This window comes from Notamacropus eugenii, chromosome 2, assembly GCF_028372415.1.
Source record: "Notamacropus eugenii isolate mMacEug1 chromosome 2, mMacEug1.pri_v2, whole genome shotgun sequence".
NCBI lineage: Eukaryota > Metazoa > Chordata > Mammalia > Diprotodontia > Macropodidae > Notamacropus > Notamacropus eugenii.
Genome location: NC_092873.1, coordinates 515,809,660 through 515,835,725, shown reverse-complemented (window position 1 = coordinate 515,835,725; position 26,066 = coordinate 515,809,660). Strand labels below are relative to the sequence as shown.

The window sequence follows — 26,066 nt, the reverse complement described above, 5'->3', positions numbered from 1 at the left end:
AAATTTAATAAGTACCTACTATGTGCCAGGAGGCAGCTAAGTGGCATAGTAGATAGTGTTGGCCCTGGAGTCAGGAGAACCCAAGTTCAAATCTGGTCTGAGACACTTACTAGCTGTATCACTCTGGGCAAGTCACTTAACCCTGTTTACCTCAATTTCATCATCTGCAAAATGAGCTGGAGAAGGAAATGGAGAAGAAAAATCCCAAATGGGGTCACAGTCAGACATAACTGTGCAAAATAACTGAAAGACAACATGTATCCAGACATTGTGCTAAGTCCTAGGGCTACAAAGAAAGGCAAAAACTGAATCCTTGCCCTGAAAGAGCTCACATTCTAATAGAAGTGAGAACATATAAGCTGAATACAAATTGAATGGAACAACATAACCTTAGATGGACAGTGTCCTAACTACTAAGGGATGGCTGGGAGAAGGGGAGGAAAGGGGAGTGTAAGCACACCAATGTAATTAAGTCAGCTCAGCACATAGGGAGTCCAGGAAGGGCCTCCTTAAGAAAGTGGTGCTTCAGCAGTCTGTTTTTTTTTTTTTTTTAAAACAGTTCTAACCCCAGGGACCCAATCCAAAGGGTGTTTTTCAACAGGTACAGGAAATAGAAAATGTAAAAGGTCAATATTCAGTTCCCAGTCACTTGGTTTGAGATGCAATAGAGGGAAGGGTGGAAGGAGCTTGAGTTGGTTGATGCCTCTGATCCTCTACCCTCCAAAGGGGCTCCCAGGCTCCCCAGTGTTGATCCGGTCCATCCCTTGGCATGCCAGGAAGGCCCTGAGAAGTCCCTCATGGGATGGCTCCATGCTACTTTCTCACCTCCATGAAAGCCTTCACACAGCAGTCAGTGTCTTCCTCCCTGTGAATGGACAAGATCTGAACTCAGCTACTTAGTGGCTTTCCAGAGTCTCATCTGGTTCTGAAAAGTGTGTATGTATACCGAGGTGAGCTTTTGTTTTAGGGTTTAGGTTTTAGAAGAAGGTTTGTGTGCCAGAGGGCATCATAATCCTTGAGAACCAGTGCCTCATTAGAGATTAATAAAAGGTATGGGCCTTCCAAAAAAAAAAAATTCTCCCCTAATCAAGCTTCCCTTAATGAGCAGACCCATTAATGGATGGAAAGATCTTTAACTCTCATTAGCATTACAGATTCTGAGACCCTGTTGTGTGTAGCCCTCTGAATTCCCCCATCTCCACTCAAGGCTTTTCCCAGGATGAAGTTGATACTGGTGACTTGGTCCATTACTCCCAGCAGTTCATCAGTGCCCCAGCCCACTGGTCCAAGGAAGCCAGTGGCAAGACGTTCATCTATAAAGACCTATGCTTTGTATTTCTGAACCAGCTGGCAGATCTCTCAAAGTGGGGTTAATGTCACCATCCATGGAGTAGGCCCTATCTGTGACCATCCATCTCAGCCAATGCTTCTGGGTGTCCCACAGCTTGGTCTCCAAATACCCCATGTCCAGGTAGTGATAGTTGTTGGTATTTGGCCTCACAGAAGCTGATTTCATCAATGATGGAGGTGTGGTGGAGCTCATCAGATAGTACTGCATCTTCCAGGGTCAGCAAGGCCTCAAACAGTTCAGCATTGGCATCAAAGCAGCTTGGATAGAGGATGACATCCTCACTCTGGTGGAAGCAAGTGATCTCTTCCAGGGCTTTGGGGATGTTCTGTGTCCTACAGATGGGTCAGAAGGAGCTGAGGTCTGCTCCAAACTGCTCCAGGGCCTTCAGACCCACTTGGATTACTTCTGGGTACCTAGAAAGACCCAGTTATTGGCACAGAAGTTAAGGATCCCTCCTGGCCTGCCCTCCACACTAATGTGAGGCCCCTGCTTGAAGGTGATGATTCTCTCACTCTTCCACATGCCCACCCCCTGGATCTCATCCAACTGGCTCTCCAGGATGCCCTTGAGTTGAGCCAGGGCCAACTGCTCCTGGCAGCCTACCCCTTTGAAATGGACAGAGGCTAGAGTGAGCTCACACTAGACCGGGGGGCTGTGCTCACTGAAGCCACATGTAAAGTATCCTGTGTTGGGAGGCAAGGGGGCCCAGTGGAGCCAATGGGGAAGCTGAAAGCCAACCTTGCTTCAAAAGAGTCTTAAAGGAATCCAGACAACCCAAGAGTTGAAGATTAGAAAAGGGGAATTCCATACATAGAGAACAACCAGTCCTGCCACAAGGACATGGGAGAGGAAGACTTCTGTGCAGGGAAGAGCAAACCCAGGATTGCTGAATGGCATATTGTATACAGGAGAGCAGAACATGAGACTCTATAGATAGGTAGGGTGGGATTAGGTTGTAAAACTCTTTCAATGCCAAACAGAAGACTTTGTATAAAAAAAGAATCTTGACAGTCAAGATTCATTTCTCCCTCAACTGCTTTTTTGCTTTTTCATGAGACAATTTTGCTTGTAATTGTTTGATCTTGGAGGCAATAGGGAGCCACTAGAATCCAGAAGGAGTACATCATAGCATGAAGAAATCATTATTCAACAAGCTTTCATTAATAATCCCTCTTGCATTCATCAAGGAATCTTTGTATCATTTTAGCTTATACATGGAGAAGGGGTTGTGTTCATCTTTCCTTGCTGAAGAAGACCATGCCATCTGAAAAATGATGACATGACTTGCACTTGACTTTGTTTTGAGTGAGGGAGGGCTGTGCAGGTCACCAGCCTCACTTCTCCTCCAGAGCCATCTGAATCCAGTGACCAGATGTTCATCAAGGTGACCAGAGATGACCCAGGATGCACTAGGAGACCTTGACCCCTTTAGGCCAAAGTCTATGCAGGTACTTACTTAGGGTGAGGTAATGCCTATTTATTGAATATGACCTGTATGGAGGAGAGAAAGAGGGGCAGGGGGGAGGAGGATCTTTTTTAAGAAGAGCCTTTACAGTTGATTTCTGCCCCACTCAGTTTTCCTTTTGTTCTCACTTATAAAATAATTGACAATATATGAAACAGTACTTTGTATTCTTGACATATTTCAATCGATTATTGGCTATGAAGATAAAATAAACTATAGATAATCACCTGTGAACACCTGCCTCTTCCTTGCTCTTGTTTTCATCAAAAACATTCCTTATCTTTGTAAACACTTCTCAAATATCTCATCATGTTGAGAAAAGGAGGCTCAGATCAGAAATTGTTGCTATTGTCTTGGTTGCCTCTTTGATAATAGATACTAATGCCCCCACCTTTACGCCTTAGTCTTATCTTGGTATCAGCTCTTCCTAGAGATGTCTTAAAAATCATTCGCCTAATGCTATCACCTCCTAGAACTCAGTTTTCAAAATGAACATTAAAAATTGCTTTTGCATGTAACTAGGGGAAAATAAAAATAGCAAGGACAAAAAAGAACACCTCCAATGTGGATTTGTTCTTTGTGAACTGAGATCTACTGTTATTCTTGACTCATTGATATCTTCTTCAGTTTTCATATCAGCTTTATTCCCTCCCAGAAAGAACCATAAGAGTCAAGGTTGGCTAGGAGGAGTTGGGACCATCAGTGCCATCATCCCAAGGCTGGCTCTCTTACTGGGATATACACTGTCATTTTGCCTTATTGCACTAAAAAATAAGTTCAGCAAAACTAACCAACACATTGATACAGTCTGCCATTACATGATAGTTCCACACCTATAGTATCCCATCTCTGCAAAAAAAAAATTGTTGTTTTCTCATAGTTTTCCAGGAGTATGGAATTGTTCTTAATTATTTCTTACAAATGCCCTTTCCATTTCCTTATTGAGTGTACTGGCAATTGAGGTGTTATATGATGCTTCCACTACTATCCATGTTGAATACAGGCTTTCATCAGTCTTTTCCATTTAGAGTTTATCTTCTGTCTTCTAGCATAATTCGTAAATGCCCTTATAATAATCTAACTTTTATGGGTCTCATAGCACTCTTTTTGCAAGCTCATAGGATCATAGATGCCAACTAAGGTCCTCCTTATCCTAAGTCTAACACTAACCCAATCCCATCCTCACCTCATTTTAGGGATAAGGAAACTGAGACCCAGAGAGGTAAATGATTCTCCTAAAACCAAATAGGTGGTACAAGACAGAGTCAAGATTCATTTCTCCTTCAACTGCTTTTTGCTTTTTCATGAGACAATTTTGCTTGTAATTGTTTGCCTCTTTAATGTTTAACAAAGATACTTGTGCCCTTAAAAATGTGTTTTCCTTGGCAGCGAGCAAGTATTTGCCCAGAAATGGTGCTGACTCCTTATTAGTTAAACTTTGGTAGTCAGTGATGACGAATCAGATTCAATGTCTTTACCTTAATCCATTTCCCATTTTCCAGAGATGATAGCGTGTCGAACAGCCTTTGAAATAGTACCAAACTACAATATTTTAAATGAGTTAAGCAATGCCTAGAAGAATGGGAGTTCTCAGAGGCGGATGCAATTGCTAGTGACAACTCCTCATCCCCTTCCATTTTGACTCTGGTGTTAGAAAAGTTCCTAGGTGTTCCAAGTCAGTGTATAGAGTTTTGAGAAACAGTCCATGTAACAACTGGAAAAGGTATCTAGGGGATTGGTTTCGAGGAGAGAATTTTGAGGAAGAGAGATGATAAGCACAGGAATTCAAGTGTCAGGAACTTAGAGGGTGGGGGGAGGGAAGGGGGGGGGAGTATTTTAGAGCAAGAGATGTGATCCTATGAGCTTGTGTGTGGGAAGAATCACAAGGTAGCCCAGGAGGGATCATGTTGGTCCAGATTCTAGGAGGTCAGAAGGTCAGCAAGAGTGGCCCTAGTGAGTGAAGCTTGGTGAGCCTTGATCCTATGGAGAAAAGAGTTGTTTGCCCTGACCCCTGTCACCCTGCCTGTGTTGTGTGGGTGGCCCAGGGACTCCAGGTATTGTCTGTAGACAGGCAGAGGTCAGAGGCCCTCAGTTCAATCTTGTTTCAGATTGAAGGTGCCACAAGAGACAGGGCTGGCCAGGAGGAGTGGGAAGCAGCAAGGTCATGGCAGTCCAGCTGCTGACTCTCTGTACTGGGATATACAATGTCACCTTTCCTGAGGTCAAGGTGCACATATGTCCCCTGAACCCAGATCATGTTCACCTGAAATTCAATAGCTTGCCTCCTCTGGGAGACAAGCTGTCTTTCCTGAAAGTGCTGGCATGTTAGAAATGAGAGCAGGCTAGCTCGTGATCTCCTTTTTCAACATATTTGTTACCCACATGTCTTCCAGTCACCCCAATCACCCTCCCAATTGCTAACAGTCTCTCTCATTTCCATCCAAGAGCCGGGGGATGATGTTGTTTGGAGAGTTTGATTCCTATCTCTCCAGAACCGATAGCTAGGTTTTCATTCTGAGAAACCCTGTAATAGGCAGAAAGATGGATGTGAAGGACCCTATGAGTCCTAGCCATTCCCATCACCCCTCCTGGCTCCAAGTCATCCTCATTGTCTGGAGTCTTTAAAAAAGAAAGGATCCTCAAAGAGCCACTTTTCAAAGTTCCAGAAGGCAGCTCTTAGACCAAGAATTTCTCACCATTTTTGTGTCCTGGAACACAAACCTGTGGATATCTTCTCAGAATCTTATTGAAAGTAATACTATATTTTAGGTAAATGTTAATAAAAACAGGAATCTGTTGGGGTTGTTTTGCCATCCAAGTCCATAGGTTCCCTGAATCTATTCACAACCTCTTTCCTCACATGAAGAATCCCTGCCTGCTGAACCTGTTACTACACCTAAGAGAAGTCTGTCTACTATCAGATCTAGGAAGGTCTGGTTCAAGGAGGGGTCAGCTCAGGCAACAAGAAAGAGACTAGCAGCCTAGGTATGTGCTAGTGAGCAGAGGATTGATGATATAACATCTTCCTCGAGAATAGAGGTTGTTGGCATTTTTGTCAATGTATCTCCATACCTAGTTCAGTACTAGGCACATAGCAGGCATTGATAAATGGTTTTTAAGTGAGTTAAGAGTAGTACTAGTGAACTTGACTGATTTGGAATCCTAAAGTTGCTTACTCTATCCCAGGATCGAATTGAATAAGAGAAATGAAAATAAGCATGGACTGACCAATGGGGAGAAGATCTTGTGGTCTAAGTGACCCCATGGGAACTTGGGAGGATAGTGAGGGCTGTTTTCATCCGGGTAAGATGATGCCACCTCCTCCACTGGGCCTTCCCTGATCCCCTCAGTAAATCAAGGATGGGTAATGATTCAGCAGGAAGGAGAGGCATAAGAGGAAAAGGGCACTGCATGAGCATGAGTGTGGAGATGAGAATATATAAGGTGTGTTTGGGAACTGAGGACAAGCCAATCTGAATAGAACGTAGTATTCTCACAGTATTCCCCATCATATGCTCTAAAGAGGAAATGACCCAATGGGAACCGTGCTGCCCCTAGAGGCAAAAAACATGCACTGGCATTCTACTACAGATAAATACAACCTTGGGCAAACTAACTTTCTTGGGCTTCCATTTCTTTATCCATTAAATGAGGAGGTTGGATCAAAGGTTCCCCTAAGTTCCCTCCTAGTGTGTCTCTGATTCTGTGATCGTATGAAGACTGTAAATAGATGATGATGATAGAATGTGGAAGACGTTTAATGACAGGCAAATTAGTATGAACTACGCTTGATTGCGAATAGAGCCACAGAATGTTGTTGAGGAGAGGAGTGACATGATTAGATCTACGGGTAAGAAAGATTCTTCTGACAGCAGTTCACCAAATAGACTAGAAGCCAGGAGATTTGTTAGGAGCCTTTAGGAAATAACGTGGATGGCAGTGACATTCTCCAGTTGGGCAATGACGTTGATCATTGGTCTTTCATTCTCCAAGAGAGCCAATGATATCAGGAAGGGGATGTCTTGACTTGTACATGAATTGGATCAGAGTGAGGGAGAGCTGCACGAAGTCATCAGAGGCCAGTGGCAAGACAAAAGTCAAGGTGACTGGCAATGACCCAGGATGCAGTGGGTGACTGACTTTGAAAAGAGAGGAGAGGTCATATTCTAGACATCTTGAAAAGTAGAATCAACAGGTTTTGTTAATTACCTGTTTTCTGTGCGTCATTTCTCATGTTCAATGAAATATATCCTCAAGATTTGAAAGCTAAAGAATTGAATAACCAATAGGTTTATAACCACAGGAAATAGAGGTAGAAAGGACCTTAATTTCATCATCTGTTTCTTCAAGTTTATCTAGTCCAATTCCTCCTTTTACCTAGAACTGAAATCAATTGCCCAAGGTCTCCCAGTAAACTGAGAAGACCTGCATTCAAATTCAGGGTGTGATTTCTTGCATAGTAAAAAGTGTATTGAATTTGGGATAAGTAGGAGAAAGGTTTGGAGGAAAGAGAGAGAATAGCTTGTCCAATGACAAGTTTGAGCTTTGAGTATTGAGGGGATGTTCATTGGAGAAAGCCCCTAGATGTAGGTCTAGAGATCAGACAGGAGGTATCTTCTTTTATAAATAGGATGCTGGAGTTCTCACAACCCTGTGTAAGAATTACTAACATTAACCCTAATTTACAAATTAAGAAACTGAGGCTTTCCCCAGTATCTTACTTTAAAGCTCTCTCCAATGATGTTTACAGCATTTGTCTCCCATTTCTTAGAGCCTTCCTAAAGGGATGAGGTGTATCACCAAAAGGGCCGTTCTGTCTCATTAAGGGATTTTCCTTGGCTCCCACCCCAAGAAACCTCACTTCCTGGCTTTGTGTATAAGTCACATGCCCTGATTGAAACCCCATTTCCTTATTTTAAATATAGGGGTAGCCCTGCCTCCTCAGGATTGCAGTAAGGATAGTTTGTCAGGCATGTGTGTAGTAGGCAAAGCTCTCTAGACATGGAGCCCAAAAGAGAACCTCCTACCCTCCATAAGCTTATGCCTGCTGCAGCAATGGGCCTGTGATTTCATTGGGGTAGAGAGCTCCTGCAGAGGTCACCCCTTCCACCAATGGAGGTCAGCATCTTCTATGTCACTTAAGACCTTAGAAAACTGCCTAGAGACCCAAGCTGCCTAGGGTCTTTTCAAGGAACAGAACTGGATTCATGCATTCCTGGATAAGGCTGCCTAAGTTTAAAAAAAAAAAAAGCATACAGAGTGCTTGGAGAGATATTAACAGCGTGAATGAGAGGAGCAAAGGCTTCTGGGAGGAAGGTGCTCTCCAGCTAAAGCAGGAAGCTACCTGGGGACTTGGAGGGAGACATATAAAGAGAGAGCATGCTTCCCAAACCAGGAATAGTGTGCAGCAGGGGGTGGAGCTCATTTACTACATGGAGCAGCAAGGAGCCCAGTCTCACCAGGGAGCAGGGTATGTGGGTGAGGGAAGGTTGGGGAGGGAGGCAGTCCCACACTAGGGAAGGTAGTTGGAGAGTGAGGGATGGAGACAGGACAAACAACATGACTGGTCGGCGGGGGGTGGGGGAAGTCTCACCCAGGGGGCTACCTCAGGAGAAGAGAGACCTTGGGGAAGAAGCATCCCCAGGTGAAGAGCAAGAGCCCTCTTCCCATGCTTCATCCTCCTTCTCTGTGCTTCTGGGAGTCCATGTTGTACCTAGAACCAGTCACCTGATGTGGTTTCACTGGTGATTCTTGATGGAGAAGGACAATGGAATTCTGATGACTCCCAAATGACTACCCTTACTCTCCACCTTGTGGAGATGATTTTGTCTCAGCTCACCTCAGAATGGATTGGGGGGGGTGGAGGGAGGGAGGAAGTGGAACAAATGTCCCAGGAAGAGTCTCGAGACACTTGATTGTTGTCCTTTGTTCTCAAAGAGGGTCAAAATGACATCACCGTAATAAGTGAAGATTCAGTATGTACGACTGTGGCTGATCAGACCAATATGAGCTCAGAATGCTCTACCACAGATTGGGCACAGATAGTCTGTGTGAACATTTGGGGTGGTTACTTGAAATTTGTGCATCCATAAGCCCTCACAACTAACAGGTTCAAAGGTTATGGTCAGATCTACAAAGTTGTGTACAGACCTCTGTTCTCCTGGCATTTCTCCTGAAGTTGTCAGGCAGCAAACACCATATCAATTGTTCCTAAGCCCTTTCTGAAGTCACCCTAGCTCTCAGGTATATGACCAACTTCCAGGTAAAGGATCAGCCTATTAAGGAGGACTTTAGCAAGAATCTTGCTAGCAATGACTGAGAGACTCCCTTTGTGATTGTCTCAAGACAATCTATTCCCTTTACCTTTATAGAGATAGACAATGGAGGCATCCTTAAACATCTGAGGGATAGTAATCTGGAAAAGTCAGCTTTTCTATGAGCAATCATCCCCACTACCTTGTAGATCTCAACTGGAATAGAATCAGCACCAGGCACTTTGCCACATGAAAAGAGCCTAATGGCATTCAAAACTTCTTCTTCAGTTGGAATTTTAGCTAAGGAGGGATTGACTTCAACCTGAGGTAAATGGTCAATGACCTCAGCATTGATTGATGATTGTCTGTTGAACACTATGGAAGTGTTCAGGCCTTCTCTCTAGGATCATGTCCTTATCACTAATCAGTGTGGTTCCACAAGCACTGAGTAGTTGTGATGCACCATAGAATTTTGGTCCATAAATAGCTTTCATGGAATCATAAAAGTGCTTTGGAATGTTTCTTTTGATGGAATTAAATACTGCTTTCTTAGAGATGAATGAATGTCCTGCTGGTAAATCCTGTGGAGTTCTTGTTTTTCATTTAGCAGCTTCTGAATTTCCCCATCATTTCCATCAAACCAGTCTTGATGTTTGCGAGTGTTCTGACCCAGATGAGCAAATGCAGTGCTGTACACCTAATCTGAGAGCTGCTCGCTCCTTTTCTGTTCCACTGTTGCCAACTGTGTGTTGACTCAACTTTCCCTGCAAGTTAGTAACAAACTATTCACTCTCAGAAGAACTCTAATTTTTTGACATTATTCTTCTGGTAGTCATTTTGCCTTGGGGGCGGCACTTTTGGTGAATGAGAATATTTACCTTGGATAAGTCTATGATCAGTCCAGCAATCTGCATCACACATTGCCTTTGTCACTCTCGCATCGTGTCTGTCTCTTCTCCTTACAATCACATAATCTATTAGATGTCAGTGTTTGCTGTGAGGGTGCATCCATGAAGTTTCATTGCGTTTAGGTAAGCAAAAGACAGTGTTGGTGATGAGAAGGTCATGCGATGCACAAGTCCTCAGCAGTAAATGACCATTGCTGTTAGTGTTTCCAACTCCATTCCTCCCTGGGACTCCCTGCCAAGCCTGGTAATCTAAGCCTACTCTAGCATTAAAGTTGCCCAGAATTATAAGCTTGTCCTCTTTTGGTACATTGATGATAAGGGTCTCTAGGTCTTCATAAAATTTTTCTTTGACCTCATCAGGGTTCGTCGCGATGGGAACATAGGCACTGATGATGGTGGCATGGTGTTTTCCTACAAGTGGCAATAGCATTGTTATGAGCCTGTCATTCACTCCTTTTGGCAGGCATACCAGCTTGCTGATTAGATTAGTTTTGATTGCAGAGCCCACATCAGCTTCGCAGTATTCTCCTTCACTGTGGACACACCAGAAAAATGTGTATCCAGCTCCAACTTCAGTAAGTTGGTCTTCATTTGCCAGCCTTGTTTCACTCAGTGCTGTCATTTGGATGTGATACCTGTTGAGTACTCTTGCAACAACAGAAGTTCATCTTTCAGGTTTATTGGCTCTTATGTTGTCTCTAAGTGTGTGCATGTTTCATGTGCCAATGGTGAGTGGATTCATATTTGCAGATGTTTGGGACATTTTGTGCATTTTTTTGTGTTTCAACCACAGAGTGGGATTCCTTACCTGCCATGGTGATCAGGCCAGGGTTAGGTAAGTAGACAATTTTTAGGGCACCTTTTCTAGCCCTTTCCTCACACCTGGAAGTGAGTAGTGTGATCCTTAAAAGGCTACTCGGACACCTAGGAGACTGCCGAGTCCCACTGCTGTTTCCAGTGAGAAATGACTCTATGGCCTGGGCCACCTGTGTGCAGGGTTATGACTACAGCTCCCAGTGTATCTGCCCCTGCTACTGCTTCATCACTTGCTTGTTGACACAGGACTTTGAGACATAACAGTAAAATGGTATGGGTGGTGTCTTTTCATTTGTGCATAAATTGGATTTAAGTGATCAGAGTTGCACGAAGTTGTCAGCCTCACTCTCTCCTCCAGAGTCATAGTCCAGTGGCACGACAGAGTCAACATGACTGGCAATGGCTCAGGATGCAATGGATGACCTTGGCATCTTCAGTGTCTAACCAAGCTCTAAGTGCTCCACATCGCCTGCTTCAGCTGCCTTCGTGACAGTTGGAACAAATTGTTCTCATCTACCCATTCCATCAGAGGAAGTCTTCACATACTTGGAGTAGACACCCCCCTAACTCACCAAAAGGTTTGGTTACCCTCAACCTAGTTTGACACGTCTGTCAAAACAGTTTACCCGGTATGTGGCCTATATGCATGCTCCAGCTTCTTGGAGTCAAAGTTGGGTGGAACTGGTGGACACCAAAGGTAGAAAGAACCCAGAAAAGGGCTCGGCAGCCATCACATCAAAGGTACTGATCCTCCCTGAACACCCCTTATGCCCCTTCAAGACACTAATAGTCACCAGAAAGCATCTTCCCTTCTAAGTCAGGGGAAGGAGGCATGAGTAATAGGGTTTGTATCATTAGACAAGGCAACCTATAAAGTCCTCTTTAATCCTCTTTCTCTGATGGATAGAGTCTGTGTCTGGTGATGCCAGAGCAGCCCAATTGGTAATCTGACAGGAGCCTGTAAAACCCCTGGGGATGGCTGACAAACTTTACAGGAATGTGGGGGGCTTTAGATTTACAGCACACATGCTGGCATTCACTTAAAGGCCAAGTTAACGAGAGCACCCTCACTATCCATAAAGACAATTCTACCTCAGTAGAAACAATACCACTTGTTAATCTGACTTTTTTTTCCCCTAGTACCCAAATCCCCATGACCATATATGTAGGTATGCATGTAAGTATTTACATGTAGCCTAAATATTTTTTAAGGCACAGAAATGGAAATGAATCATTGGAATGGGCCTGGCCCTGTGTAGGACATCACAGCTAAGATACGGTAAAGTTGGAGGGATCCTTAGAGATCACTTACATTTTACAGAGGAGAAAACTGGGACCCCCAAGCGGAAAAGCGATCCAGGGACCACTTGTTCAAGTACATAGGAAACGGCAGAATTCCAGAAGCAGGGAATTTTCCAAGTTTGTTGACTGAGTTTCAGGTTGGATTAGACATCCACTGAAATTTCTCTGAATGTGTCTTAACTACTTACGATGTAACAGGCAGTGTGCTAAACACCCGGGATACAAAGAAAGGAAAAACACACAATCCCTGTGCTCAGCCTGATGGGGGAAGAGGAGGGAATATACAAACAACTATGAACAATAAACTAGAGAGGATAATCCACAAAGGGTGTTGTTCAAAGGATTTGAAAAAGCTCCCTGTAGATAGTGGGATCTTAGCTGGAACTTGAAGGAAACCAGGAGGCTGAGTTAAGGAGAGAGAGCATTCTGGGTGTGAGGGAAGACCAGAGTAAAGATGCCTGAGAGGGGGACGGTCTTGTGGGAGGGACAGCCAGGAGGCCAGCATCACTGAGTAAGAGTAAAAGGGGAGAGGGCAAGATGTAAGAAGCCTGGAAAATGAGGGATGAGGTGCTAGGCTGGGAAAGGCTTTGGATGCCGAACGGGGCTTGATAATGAGATCCCATCAGGACCAGGTTTATATCCCCTCTCTGACACATACAAGCCATGTGACTACAAGCAAGCCTCTGACTCTGAACCTCAGTTTCTTCTCAGAAATGGGGATAATGAAACTCCATTTCCTCACCTCAGGTCTGCTCCGATGAGTCAGACAGTGAATTTGGCTGGCCTCAGAGTCCCACAGGAACACAGGCTGTTCTGACTGTAACTCCCAAGCTTCATGAGAGACTTTTCTCCTGAAGATTCTCCATGCGTTGCAGTATCCAGGAAGCCAGGCACTGCCCTCCTCCCCAAACACTCCTAGGCTTTTCTTGATCCGATTGGCCTTTACTGCCCAATGTTGGGCCAGGGTATTTTACCTTTTTCAGCAATAAATAGGGCCATGCATCACTAGGTATTTCTGATTCGCAACCTGTCACCTGGCAGTTGGAAGATGAGATGAAGGATGCCTTAAGGAGACATCTCATTTGTGTCCCTGGACGTGACCTGGTGCCAGGAGGCCCCCAATCAGAGTGCCCAGGGAGGCGATGGGTCTCACCCAGAGAGAGCGGAGCCCAGCAGGTGCATTTAAGATCCTCACATCATGGCCTTAGAACTGGAAGAAAACTCAAAGGCTGAGTCCAACCCCCTCCTTTTACAGTGGAAGAAACTGAGGCACAGAAATGCGAAGAGACTTGACCAAAGTCATCAGCAACAAATGGCAAAAGTCAGGTAAATAGATGTCAGTTCTACTTCCAGCACTTACTCATGACTTTAATGAGGGACAATTTTTTTCCATTTCTCAAATGTAGTTTCCTCATCTGTATGATGGGGACAATCATGCCTGTTATAACCAATAGGGGGCTGTCAGACTCAAGGGAACTCATGCTGGATGGAGTAGAGAGGCAGAAGGACAGGGGGCCAACCCAGAAGGAGACAATTCTTGCCATAAGCTTGGCATGAGGCAAGGAGCCGGTGACCCTGAGAATAAAGAGAAAGGAACGAATGTGAGATAGTTTAATGTTGCCATTTATTAGAAGGGACGAGGAGACATTTCCACAGGCTTTGTTGCACTTTGTGGTCAGTGTGAAGTTAAAGGTTGCCATTGAGTCTTATGACACACTCGTGGACCCTAACCCTCAACTCCCGTGGGATCCCCAGAGGACTGATCAACTGTGAGCTGAAGGACCCTCTGAGAACCACAGACAAGTTGGGCATCCCAACTGCCACATGTTAGGGGTAGGCATGATGGAAAGACAAGGGCTATCCATGCTTCCAGTAACAGTAAACATCCTGATAAACGAGGAGTTTTTTCCTCAATGAAAACATGACCCAGAAATAAGGGGTGAAAGGATTTTGTTTTGTTTTGCTTGGCTGGAGCACGAAGTAATTCCCATCAGCCTCACAGTCCTATGCGTACCCACTTAGTGAGGCTTTGTAGGAGTTGAGAAAAACCACTTGGAGCAGCAGTTCTTTATCTACCTGCTTTTGTGTCATGGACCTTTTTAACCATCTGGTGAAACCTGTGGATTCTGTTTGGGGAAAAACAAATTTTAGATAAATGAAATGGATTCATCTAATTCAACCAGATCCAAATAGATTCATATAATCTAGCTACAATTGTAAAGGGAGCCAATTATATTGAAATAAAGATGTATTTTTACCTTTTCAAGTTCATGGACATGTTGAAATCTCTATGTAGACCTCTTAGAGTCTGGACCCCAATTAAGAACCCCTAATATGGAATAAGAGGTTTGAATTTATTTAGGGCTAATAGGTACATTAGATTGTAGGATGTCAGAACTTGGAGGGATCTTAGAATCTATAAATATCAGAAATAAAAGGGACCTTATACTGTAGAATATTACAGACATCTCTTTGCTGTCTCCTCAGTTTTTTAATATGACCTCTTCTATTTAGGTCATGTATCCATTTGGAGGCTAATGTGGCATATGATTTAAGTTGTTGGTTAAAAAAAAAAAACCTACCTGATTTCTGGTAGGTTTTTCAGTTTACCCAGAAGTTCCTGTCAAACAAGAAGGCATTACCTCAGTAATGAGTGTCCTTGGGTTTAGTGAATGCAGTGCTACTATGTTGGATTGTTGCTGAGTTCTGTTTAGCTAATCTTTTCCATTTATACTTTTTTCATGATAACTAATTTTCATGATAACTGCTTTGTAGAATTTCTAGGTCCTTTTCTTTTGTTTTCATTATTTCTTTTGAGATTCTTGAACTTTTTTGGCTCCAGAAAAGTTTTGAAATTTTAGCCTAGTTTTATAAAGTAATCCCTTGATTGATATGGCATAAAATCTATAAATTAATTATAGTGTGTAATTTTCATTATGTTGAGAGGTATAGGTCATTGGGCAATGATACACAGGCATCTCTAAAATGTAATTTTATTTTCATCAGTTCATTTCTTTTAAATTACATAAGGGTACACAAAGAACAATTGTTACTGAATTATATGTGTGCATTTTTAAAAAATCTCATACCATGAAAAGCTTATTTTTTTCTTATTCCACTTTCTTGTTCTCCTTTATCAAAACCTTTGTTGGTGATTGAATTTGTAATAAGAAAGAGAATCTAAAAACACAGAATACACTGGCAGGGAGCTTAGTACAGAGAATGTTAGAACATATAACATTTGTTTGAAATTAAAAAGGAATTTGTAACTGCTTTCTTTAGCTCTCTTTTCCCCCCAAATTCTGATGACTCGTTCTGGCTCTGTGGTTCAAGTCCAAGAGTGGCATGTTGGTCCTTACCTTTCTTATTTGATAAGTTGCCCCATTTTCCCTAGCTGGGAATGGGATATAAAACAGAAATGGAGGACTCTCTATTGCTGTTTGCCTATTCTTCATGAGGAAGAGCCCCAGATTTGGAGACGAAGCCACAGAGCTTCAGGGACTGAGGTTTGACAGGTGAGTGGAGAACAGAGCCACATTGGGCTCCAGCTCCTCTAGTTCCTTGTCTATAAAATGGAGACTCTTATATGGACTACAGCTACTAACACTGCCCATGGGATGTTCTTGGCAAACATACCAGTGCTTTGCCATTTTCCTCTCCAGTGGATTAAGGCAAACAAAGGTTAAATGATTTGCCCAGGATTATACAGCTAGTAAATATCTGAGGTCAGATCTGAACTCGGGTCTTCTTGACTCTAGGCTCAGTGCGCTATCCACTGAGTCACCCAACTACCTCCAAATGGAGACTAACTGGCCTCAAATAAGGCAAATGACAAGATCAGCTGAACGGAGATCCCTGAGAAGCGTCACCTTGCTTATGTAACTTTTGTTGTTTAAGCCAGTTGAATTAAATAAACATTTTAGCACAGACCATGGGACTCCTGTCGCAAGTCCTATTCAGAATTACAGGCAGGCTCTTCAGAGCAAGGTTATGACTCCTCCCCTTGGAGCTCTATAGCATCCTAAGGGTCTGGGGCATGGTTTTTCCCAGTACAGTATCTCACAAGACCCTTGTGAGGCCCCAAGTGTGTTTCCTCTTATTGAAACCAATTAACCAGCCAGACGTAGTTTGTGAAATGTTATTTACTAAGGTCTTATGGCAAAAAAAAAAAAAAAGTGGTTCCATTATCCACCAAAATGGGTATTCACTCTCCCATAAGTATATACAGACAAACGGGAAAGTTCAAAGTCCAAAGATGCTGGAAATTCTATTTCCTCCTTTATAGAGACTTGGTGAGGTACCCGTAGATTTTCTCTTCCCCATACCGTGTAGTCCTCCAAGGCTACATTTCCTCAAGTTTGTACTACTGGGATAACAATGAGTTCAAATTCTCTGACTATTCAAAGGTCAGGAGGAGCTTCTCTGGTCAAAGGGACAAGGAGGGAGGAGACAAAAGCTCCCCTCTTCCCAGTCAACACTCAGTAATTTTTTTTTCCCTTACAAGGGTTTGGCTAGAGCTATTTTCTCTTCTGGGTTTCCAGCCACTTATCATGAACTAGTTTACTATGTTATACAAGACCCATGAGATTGAATGAATATGATTGCAGATCCCAATGTACCATCCCTCCTCCATTTTGAGAGAATTTCCCATTTTCCTCCACCCATCACCTCCCTCACCCACCCATGTGGAGGGCATAGACTTTAATTCCAAAGTGAGGTTATCTAACTCTCAGGATCTTGTAATGCCAGTAAAAGATCTTCTTCCACCTGTTAATAGACCTCAGGTGGAGCCCATTAAGGGAATCTGGATTAGGGGAGGCTTGTTTTGTAGGAACTCCCACACCTTTTGTTAATTAATGAGGCACTGGCTCATGACGATCCTGATGTCCTCAGGCTCTGAAAAGTGTGTGTGTGTGTGTGTGTGTGTGTGTGTACACACTCTGAGGTGAGGTTTTGTATTGGGGCTTACTCTTTGGAAGAATGTTCACATGTGACCAGATGAGACTCTGGGTAGCCTTTAAGGAACCCCACCCCCACCCCTCTTTGAAAACCCAGATGTCAGTGCTTCTTACTCTGGTTACTATGTTTGTATGTGATGGTCAGACAGTTGGATCTGTCTGTTGATCTACGATGTCTGCATTGCTTATGGTCAAACAGAAGCCTTGTCTGCTAGCCTTTAAATAAATAAATATGTCTCTGCTTGTATTTTTCCTCTCGGTGTATGTTGACCCCTCCAAAATTGTTTTCCTTTTAGAAAAACAGATCTAAGAACCTGTGCTAGCAGGCCATCCTGGGTGAGTCAGGGTGCTTGATGCTATAGACCTGTATTCAAATCTCGCCTCTGAAGCTGACCTTTGAGGATGACCTTGTGCCAATGACTTGATTTCGCTATGTCTCAGTGTCCTTATTGAGGCCCCTGAGGTTACGCTCCATCCTAGCAGGTGCCCTTGGACACATCCATTAACCATCTCAGCTTCAGTTTCTTCATCTGTAATTGGGAACAAATCATACTTGCCTGACCTCTCTCAATGTGGTGGTTATGGGAAAGAAAACAACTCATATGTATGATATATAGTTAGCATGGATATGATCAATATATGTTTATTGATTCATGAACTGTTATATATAAAGGACTTTGTAAATATAACATACTAAAGAAATGAGTTTTACTATTATGTTTGAAATGTGGCAATTAAAAATGAGTTGCTCTTGATTTGATGATTCACGTTGACATCTGTTATGTGATGTCTCTTTGAGGTGGGAAAGACAAGGATTAGTTTCCTTAGTCGAAAAAACCAGGATGAGGTTGAGAATGGTACTGTGACTTGCCTGTGGTCACCCAGGTAGGAAAGGGACAGCTCCAGGCCTAAGGCCTCTGAATGCCAGGGGGTGAAGTTCCATTCAGTATTTAAATTGCAAAGTAGTCAATTTGAAAGTAGGAATGTGAAACCTAAAATGAATGCATCTGTATAACATTGTCCCACAGGGGAAAGAAGGTGACATCCCCAGATGTAGCCACTGACTCATAGGCACAAGTATGTCTGAATTCGGCACATCTTGTATTTCACAACAGGGACCAAGTGGTTTTGTTGTTTTTTTTTTTTTTAATTAGCAGGCATTTATTTTCTCATCCTACTTCCCTCCACCCCCTGAGACAAAAATCCCTTGTAACAAGTATGCATAATGAAGTAAAACAAATTCCTGTATGACCATGTCAAAAATATGTCTCATTTTGCATGTTTAGAAGGACTCCATGTTTTAAACATTGACATCCATAATAAAAACACAGCCTTATTTGTTGGATTGAGTAAGGCATTCTTATCTTTTGGGGGGCATGGCCCCATGTCTTAGTAAGATACGATTTCAATCTGGAAGGGACCTCTGGGACCATTTCATACGTACCCTTTATTTTACTGATGAAAAATTGAGGCCCATTGGTGTTAAATGACTTGCCTGCCAACTCACAAATACTGACAGGGGGAGGCAGAATTTAGAGTCAAGTCTTCTGATGCGAAGTTCAAAGACTTTTCATTATTATGTTTAGTTCTAAGATGTCACAAAGCCCACTGAAGTTTTAATAAAAAGATAGAGATAGGTGGGCTGTATGATGGTAATAGTCAAGTCAACAAGCCATTATTAAATGCCAGCTATATGCCTGGCACTGTCTTAAGCCCTGGGAATATAAAGGAAGGCAAAAATAGGCCCTGCCCTTGGAGAGTTCACAATTTAATGTAAAGAGATGACATGCAAATAACAATTTATATACAAGATAAGTCAGAAATTATCTAGAGGGAAACACTAACAATTTACATATGAGATAAATTGGACATTATCTAGAGACATTATGGAGGACTGGAAAAGGCTTCTGACAGAAGGCAGGATTTTAGCTTGAATGTGAAGGAAGCCAGGCAAGTCAGGGAATGAAAGTTAGGAAGAAGGGAATTCCAATATTTATGTTGGATTATAATATGGAATTCAATATATATTGAAGCGAGAGAGAGGAAAGACATAGTAGATATGTAGTAGATAGAATAATATTACCTCTACTACTTGCTCTGTGACCCTAGACTGAACATTTAACTTCTGTTTACCTCAGTTTCTTTGTCTATAACATGGGTATAACAATAGCACCTACTTCTCAGGGTTGTGTATGACAATCAAGTGAGATATCTGTGAAGTGTGTTACAAATCTCAAGACACTACAAAAATATTGGTTATTATTTGTCAACCCCACATTGCTACATCGATGTTAGTCCCTGACAAATATCCTTAATTCCTTCAACCTAGAGTTGTCTCCCATTCCTTTTGGAAGCTACAATGGCCACCACCATCCTTGGCGCACAGGAGACATTTAAGTGCTTGATTGACTGACTGATATAATAGCTGCTTTATACAATTTGAGGAGCTGTCCCCATAGAAAAGGAATTCAACTTGTTCATCACGGCCCCATGGGATGAAGCTAGAAATAACAGGGAGTCTTTCTTTCCCTCTAGCCTAAAGGTGCAACTTAGTTCTTATTGTTCAACATCAAACGGAAACGAGAAGCAGTAATTTCCCCTCACTTGGAATTGTCCTACCAAGGCCGGATGGCCATTGATTGAGATAGTCACAGAATCTCAGAGTTCCAAGGGAACTCAACAGCCAACTCTAGTCCAACCTGTTGTCCATGAATAGGAATCTTCTCTACATCATACACAATGAGTAGTCATCAAACCTCTTCTTTTAGATATCAACTGATGGGGACCCTTACTATCCCTCCCAAGTTAGCTCATTTTACTTTTGTAATAGAGGAAATTCCTGGTGGGGGATGGATTGAATTAGATCAGGGGTGGGGAACCTGAAGCCTCCAGGCCACATGTGGCCCTCTAGGTCCTCAAGTGCAGCCCTTTGAATCCAGGATTTCTACTTGAGGACCTAGAGGGCCACATGTGGCCTGGAGGCTGCGGGTTCCCCACCCCGGACTTAGATGGTCTCTGAGCTCCCTCCCAGCTCTGAGGAGTTGCCATTCTGACACCCATCATCTTTCTTTCTTGTTTCCCCCTCACCTTGAAAAGGTCTTGCAGAAACTAGGCACTTCATAGAAGTTTTATCTGAGTCCTGATACGTGATTTCTGTTCACTCTGTGTCTCCGCTCTTGGGCCAGAGTTACTCTTAGGGTGTTTAGGCTGATGTGTGCTCAGTGAGGACTTACAAACAATATAGAAGCCACATGTGCACCTCCGCACATGTGGTATAAACAACTCTTCTCTGGATAGCTCTGAGTCTTGCCAAAGCAGTTGATTGCATAACCCACTGGGATTACATGTGTTTGATCTAGGTTTAAAATTGTAGCATAGCCCAGAAGCCCAGGAGGTGTGTCCAAGGAACCAGAGATGGGGGGAAAAGAGGGGAAAATCTATTCTCTGGGCCTAGGAGCCAAACTCTGACTTCACAACAGTCATCAAATCAGGCCAGCCAGGAGAACTCCAGCTCTCGGGCAAAACAACGGCTCCTTGGCCCACGGTCTGCCCCTGTCCAAATACACCCTGGACTCTGGAAGAATGGCGCTGTAGCCTTCTCTGTACCTGGAGAGTGTCTGGATAATCTCTAAAACACCCCCAAGCAGGGAAGGACTTGAGAAAACAGGCAATAAGTTTGTTTATTTGTTTGGAGATCAATCTGCCTGGAACCTAGGGCCCTTGAGGTAAATGATCCTCTGTTGCAGACAAAGGACAAACTCTGTGAGGAGGATGGTGAACGTTCCTCACTGGGCTGGGGTGCTGGGTGGTGTAAATGAAGGGAAGGTCGGGCTCACACTTCTGAGGACCAAGCTATCATCTTCATTGATTGTATTTATTTCCCTCCGTTCTGGTACAAGTTAGTCCAAGCAGATACACCACCTAAATGCTCAGAAATGGAAGATCTGAAAAAGCCGCCACCCCCTTTAAAATATCCCCCATCCAACCCAGATGTTGCTGGTCATAGATCGTAGGTCATGGTCACGAAATGACCACTGCTTTTTTTTTTTTTTTTCATATTACCAGCACTTAACGTAGTCTCTGCCTAGCACCTAGTAAGTGTATGATAAATTCTCATTGATTGACTGGGTTGATACGTGGCTCTTTGGAAGGTCATCTTACTGTTTCTAGGTGACATTTCATTGTGACATGTCTACCTGTTAACCCTGGACTTTGATACTTACATTGAGACAAGAAGGAGGAACTTCACCTAAGCAAGGAGTCAGGCTCTGAGTCCATGGCCTTTTCTGACTCCATGCCCTGATTTGTTAGATGAGAACAAGGATACCTGTGCACATTTGACAAATGCTTTTGGCTAGATCGTTTGGAAGAACGTGCTCTGTAAGCCTTAAATTGCTAGTCAAAAGGGAGGTATTATTGTTGTTAGGTTGGAAGGGGAGTGTTAAATCTTGTCCAACAGCTGCCCTCCAGAGAGGACTCACAAAGGGAATGAATGGAAAACTATCTTTTTTCATATTTGATGCTTAATTATGGGTTTCAGGGGATCCATGGTGATCAATTTACATTTCTAATTTGCTAACAGTTCCTTTAAAGGCTGATTCTGGGTCTCTTCAACCTTTCACTTCCAATAAACCCAGGTCAATGACTGTACTTCTTTAAGGACAAGGAGAGGAACTCAAAGGCTTCTCTGGAAATCAGCAGGAGCTGAGCTTTGACTAAACACATCCTTGATACCCAGAGATTTCTTCTCAGTCTCCTGTGACTCCCCCTGACAGACCCTTGAACCAAGCCAGACCAGATGACTCACTGCCCACCCCCCCATCAAAGAATTATGTACTTTTGTCTGAACCCTTGTCCCTTCCTTCTAAATGGCCTCTGGGCCCCTCTCCACCCAGGAAAGAGTTGTCCATCCTTCTTCCCTATTAGTGAAATGCAAGGGATAGACTCCACGATCTCTGAGGCCTTGAGATATTAAGACACCAAGCCCATAGTCACACAATTAATTGGAAAAGCCAGGAGTAGATCTTAAGTCTATTAGGATCAGACAATTAGACATGGACTAACAAAAATAGCTAACATTTATATAGGTACTATAAGGCTTACAAGATACTTTACACATGTTTCAAGTGGTTTTCACCATAATCTTTCAAAATAGGTGCTATTATCCTCATTTTACAACTGAGAAAAAGGAGGCAGGTAGAGATTAAATGACTTACTTGCCCAAGGTCACTCTGCTAGTGTGTAAGGTTGGATTTGAACTTGGGTCTTCCTGACCCCAAAGCAGTGTTCTATTCACTGAACCTTCTAGTTACTTCAAGGCATCTCAGAGTCAGAAGACCATCTAGTTCATCTTCCACATTTTTCAAATTATTTTTAATTAACAAGCATTATTTTCTTTCCCTTCAACCTTCTCTGCTTTCTAATACAAAAGAAAAAAATAGAAAAATAACAAAAACAATTTTTAACAAACTTAGAGATGAAGAAACTGAAACTAAATATTTCATAGTTCGTCAATTGCAGAGCCAGCACTTGAACCCAGGGCTTTTAACTCCAAATCCAGCACTCTGCCTACTACATTGGTCTGTTTCCTTTAGATAATGAGTGTGGGAACAGAAAAGGGTCAGGAACAGGAACTTCTATTAGTCAAGGATGGGTACTAGAACACATACCTTCCTCCTCACTACCTAGCTAGAGAAGGGTAAGCATGTAAAGGAAGGGACCAAGCATTTGTGAGGCTCCTATTATGTGCCAAATATTGTGCCAAGCACTTTACAAATATTAACATATTTGATCCTAACAACAACCCTGGGAGATAAGTGCTGTTATTATACCTAGTTTATAGAGGAGGAAAGTGAGGATGTGAATGGCTATCTCTCCCAATCAGGACATGAGAAAGAATTCTCACAAAGAATAGCTGGCAAGTTTTCATATATCCTTCCCTTGAAGACCTCCAAAAAATGTAAACTGATGACTGCCAAGGCATCCAGTTCCACCTTTTTCTCTTTTTCATTCTTTTCTTTTCTTATTTTTTCTTTTCCTTTATCTTTTTTTTTTTTTCATTTTGACCAGGTCAGAAGTTCAGTGACCACTCATGGTTCCAGTCCCACTACTGGTTAGCACATGGGCTTTGACCTGTTCTATTTCTGGCCTAGGTTGGCTAGTCCATCTTTAGTTTACCTGATGACCCACCCCTCCCAAGGGTTTCACATGTTGGTGCCAGACTTAGTGAGGACATCTTATCAGCTTAGCATTACTGCAATTCAAAGCACCAGAGTTCAGGCAATCTATTCCCAGTAGTGGGGAGTATGGTACACACTGGCCAGTCCTGGCCTGTTCTTTTTGATAGTTCTAACTACTAAGAATTTTTTTCCCTAATGTAGCACCCCTTTGGGGCTAACTTTATTGATTCCCATTTACGTGGCAAGTTGTATCCCCCAGAGCAAGGCTGTAACTGCCCTCCACGTTCTAGAGGTAATCCTGAGGAGCAACATTTTCATTTCACTGCTCATGAGCCCCTACTAGTGTGCTTTCTGTTGATAATCTGCCAGCAACTAGTGCTTTAGCAAAAACAAACAAAAAACAACAAAAAACCTGCTCTTTAGAAAGAACAGTTAATATAAAACATTCCCCCCAAATTACTGAACACGCAAAGAGTGTGAAAGAAATATAACGTACAGAGGAAGAGAGATAAACAAAGGGAACCCGTCACAAGTCCTGATATTTGTAGTGCATTTCTCCCTTTGTGGAATTATCATGAAGTTCTCCTTGGGTATACTTCTTGGCTAGGATTTGAGTGTCAGTAGCTCTGCTGAGTTCACAACTGGCACCTCTCTCTTCACATAGGGTCTCACTTCTTGCAGCTGTCACCATCCTCAGGTGAATGTCTCTCCATATCTGTCTGTAGGTGTTTCCTCTTTAATTGGCCTCTACCATTCAAGTCACCACTGCTACTATTTCTAGTCAACAAGTGTCTGTCCTTTGTTGTTGAAGAAGACCATGCCATCAGAGAAGTAATGACGTGACTTGCACTTGACTTTGTTTTGAGTGAGGGAGGGCTGTACAGGTCACCAGCCTCACTTCTCCTCCAGAGCCATCTGAATCCAGTGACCAGATATTCATCAGGATGACTGAAGATGACCCAGGATGAGGCAGTTGGGGTTAAATGACTTGCCCAAGGTCACACAGCTAGTGAGTGTCAAATGTCTGAAGTGAGATTTGAACTCAGGTCCTCCTGACTCCTGCACTGGTGCTCTACAATGGGACCCCTGGATCTCCTGAATTCACTAGGTTTCCTGGGTAGTTGCATCTTAGAATACCAGTTCTCCTAAGATCAGGAAACAATAAACACAAAGAAACAGGATGCCATGTGTTCAGTAATACGTAACAATCAGATGGGAAACAGTCACCCTACCACTTCAGCTCACTCAGGGCAATTAGTGCAGAATCTCTACAGAGATCCATCTACCAGGCAGGAGGTGGGGTAACAGAAGTGTATAGCCTTTCCCTTTCTCAGAAGACTTTGTTCTTAGTATGTGTCTCTATGCTCCCAGATTGACATGTTTACTCCTTCTGGTCCCATTTCTCCTGTATCATAGTTGCTATGTAAAAATAAATAAATAAATAAAAGGAAAGAGAGAAAAGCTTTCCTTCCCTCTTCCTCAGGACATTTCCCTCTCAGGGTCTAGGCTCCAACTGTCTGGAGTAAGAGCTTATGCAATGCTTGGGTTTTTTTTTGTTTTTTTTTTTTTGTTTTTTTTTTTTATTTTGTAATGTTTAACAGTCACTGCCATACAATTGTGATTTTATCCCCCCCACCTACCCCCCACTCCCCCCCTCCCTCCCCATGACTGCATACAATTCTGTATAGATTCTACATATACTTTCCTATTGAGTATATTTTCACTATAGTCATGCTATGTAGTCAGACTAAGATAAATGAAAGAAATCGTATAACAAATCAGAACATGATACACAAACACATACACATACACAAACATGATCTGCTACAATATGTGAGGGACTTCCATATTTCTCTCTCTGAGTGTGGCAGGCATTTTGCCTTGAGATCCTCCATTGGGATTTTTTTTTTTTTTTTTTGGTAAGAAGTTCTTGTGTTATTACAAAAATCTAAGTCTACCAGAAAAAACTCTCACACACTGTGGTTGTTGCTGTGCATAAAGTTCTCCTGGTTCTGCTCCTTTCACTCAGCATCAGGTCATATAAGTCCTTCCAGGCCTCTCTGAAGTCTTCTTGTTCATCATTTCTTATGGCACAATAGTACTCCATTACATTCATATACCATAATTTATTCAGCCATTCCCCAATTGATGGACATCCCCTTGACTTCCAGTTTTTGGCAACTACATAGAGTGCTGCTATAAATATTTTTGTACATGTGGGACCCTTTCCCATTTTTACGATCTCTTGGGGATATAGTCCTAGTAGCGATATTGCTGGGTCAAAGGGTATGCACATTTTTGTAGCCCTTTGGGCATAGTTCCAAATTGCTCTCCAGAATGGTTGGATGCGCTCGCAGCTCCACCAACAATGAATTAGTGTTCCAACTCTCCCACATCCTCTCCAGCATTTATCATTTTCTTGTTCTGTCATGTTTGCCAATCTTATAGGTGTGATGTGGTACCTCAGAGTTGTTTTGATTTGCATCTCTCTAACCAATAGTGATTTAGAGCATTTTTTCATATGATTATAGATAGCTTTAATTTCTTCCTCTGAAAATTGCCTGTTCATATCCTTTGACCATTTATCAATTGGGGAATGACTTGTATGATTGTACATTTGGATCAATTCTCTATATATTCTAGAAATGAGGCCTTTATCCCCGAGCTTAGCTGTAAAAATTCTTTCCCAATTTACTACATCCCTCCGGATGTTGGTTGCATTGGGTTTGGTTGTGCAAAAACTTCTCAGTTTAATGTAATCAAAGTTATCCATTTTGCATTTCATAATGCATTCTATCTCTCCTTTAGTAAAGAATTCTTCCCTTCTCCATAG

At 42.7% G+C, this 26,066-nt stretch overlaps 1 pseudogene; it reads right to left on the bottom strand.

Moving 5' to 3' along the window:
* Positions 1-294: 294 nt before the first annotated feature.
* LOC140523239 (2-amino-3-ketobutyrate coenzyme A ligase, mitochondrial pseudogene) overlaps positions 295-26,066 on the bottom strand; it is a 114,172-nt pseudogene continuing 88,400 nt past the window's right edge.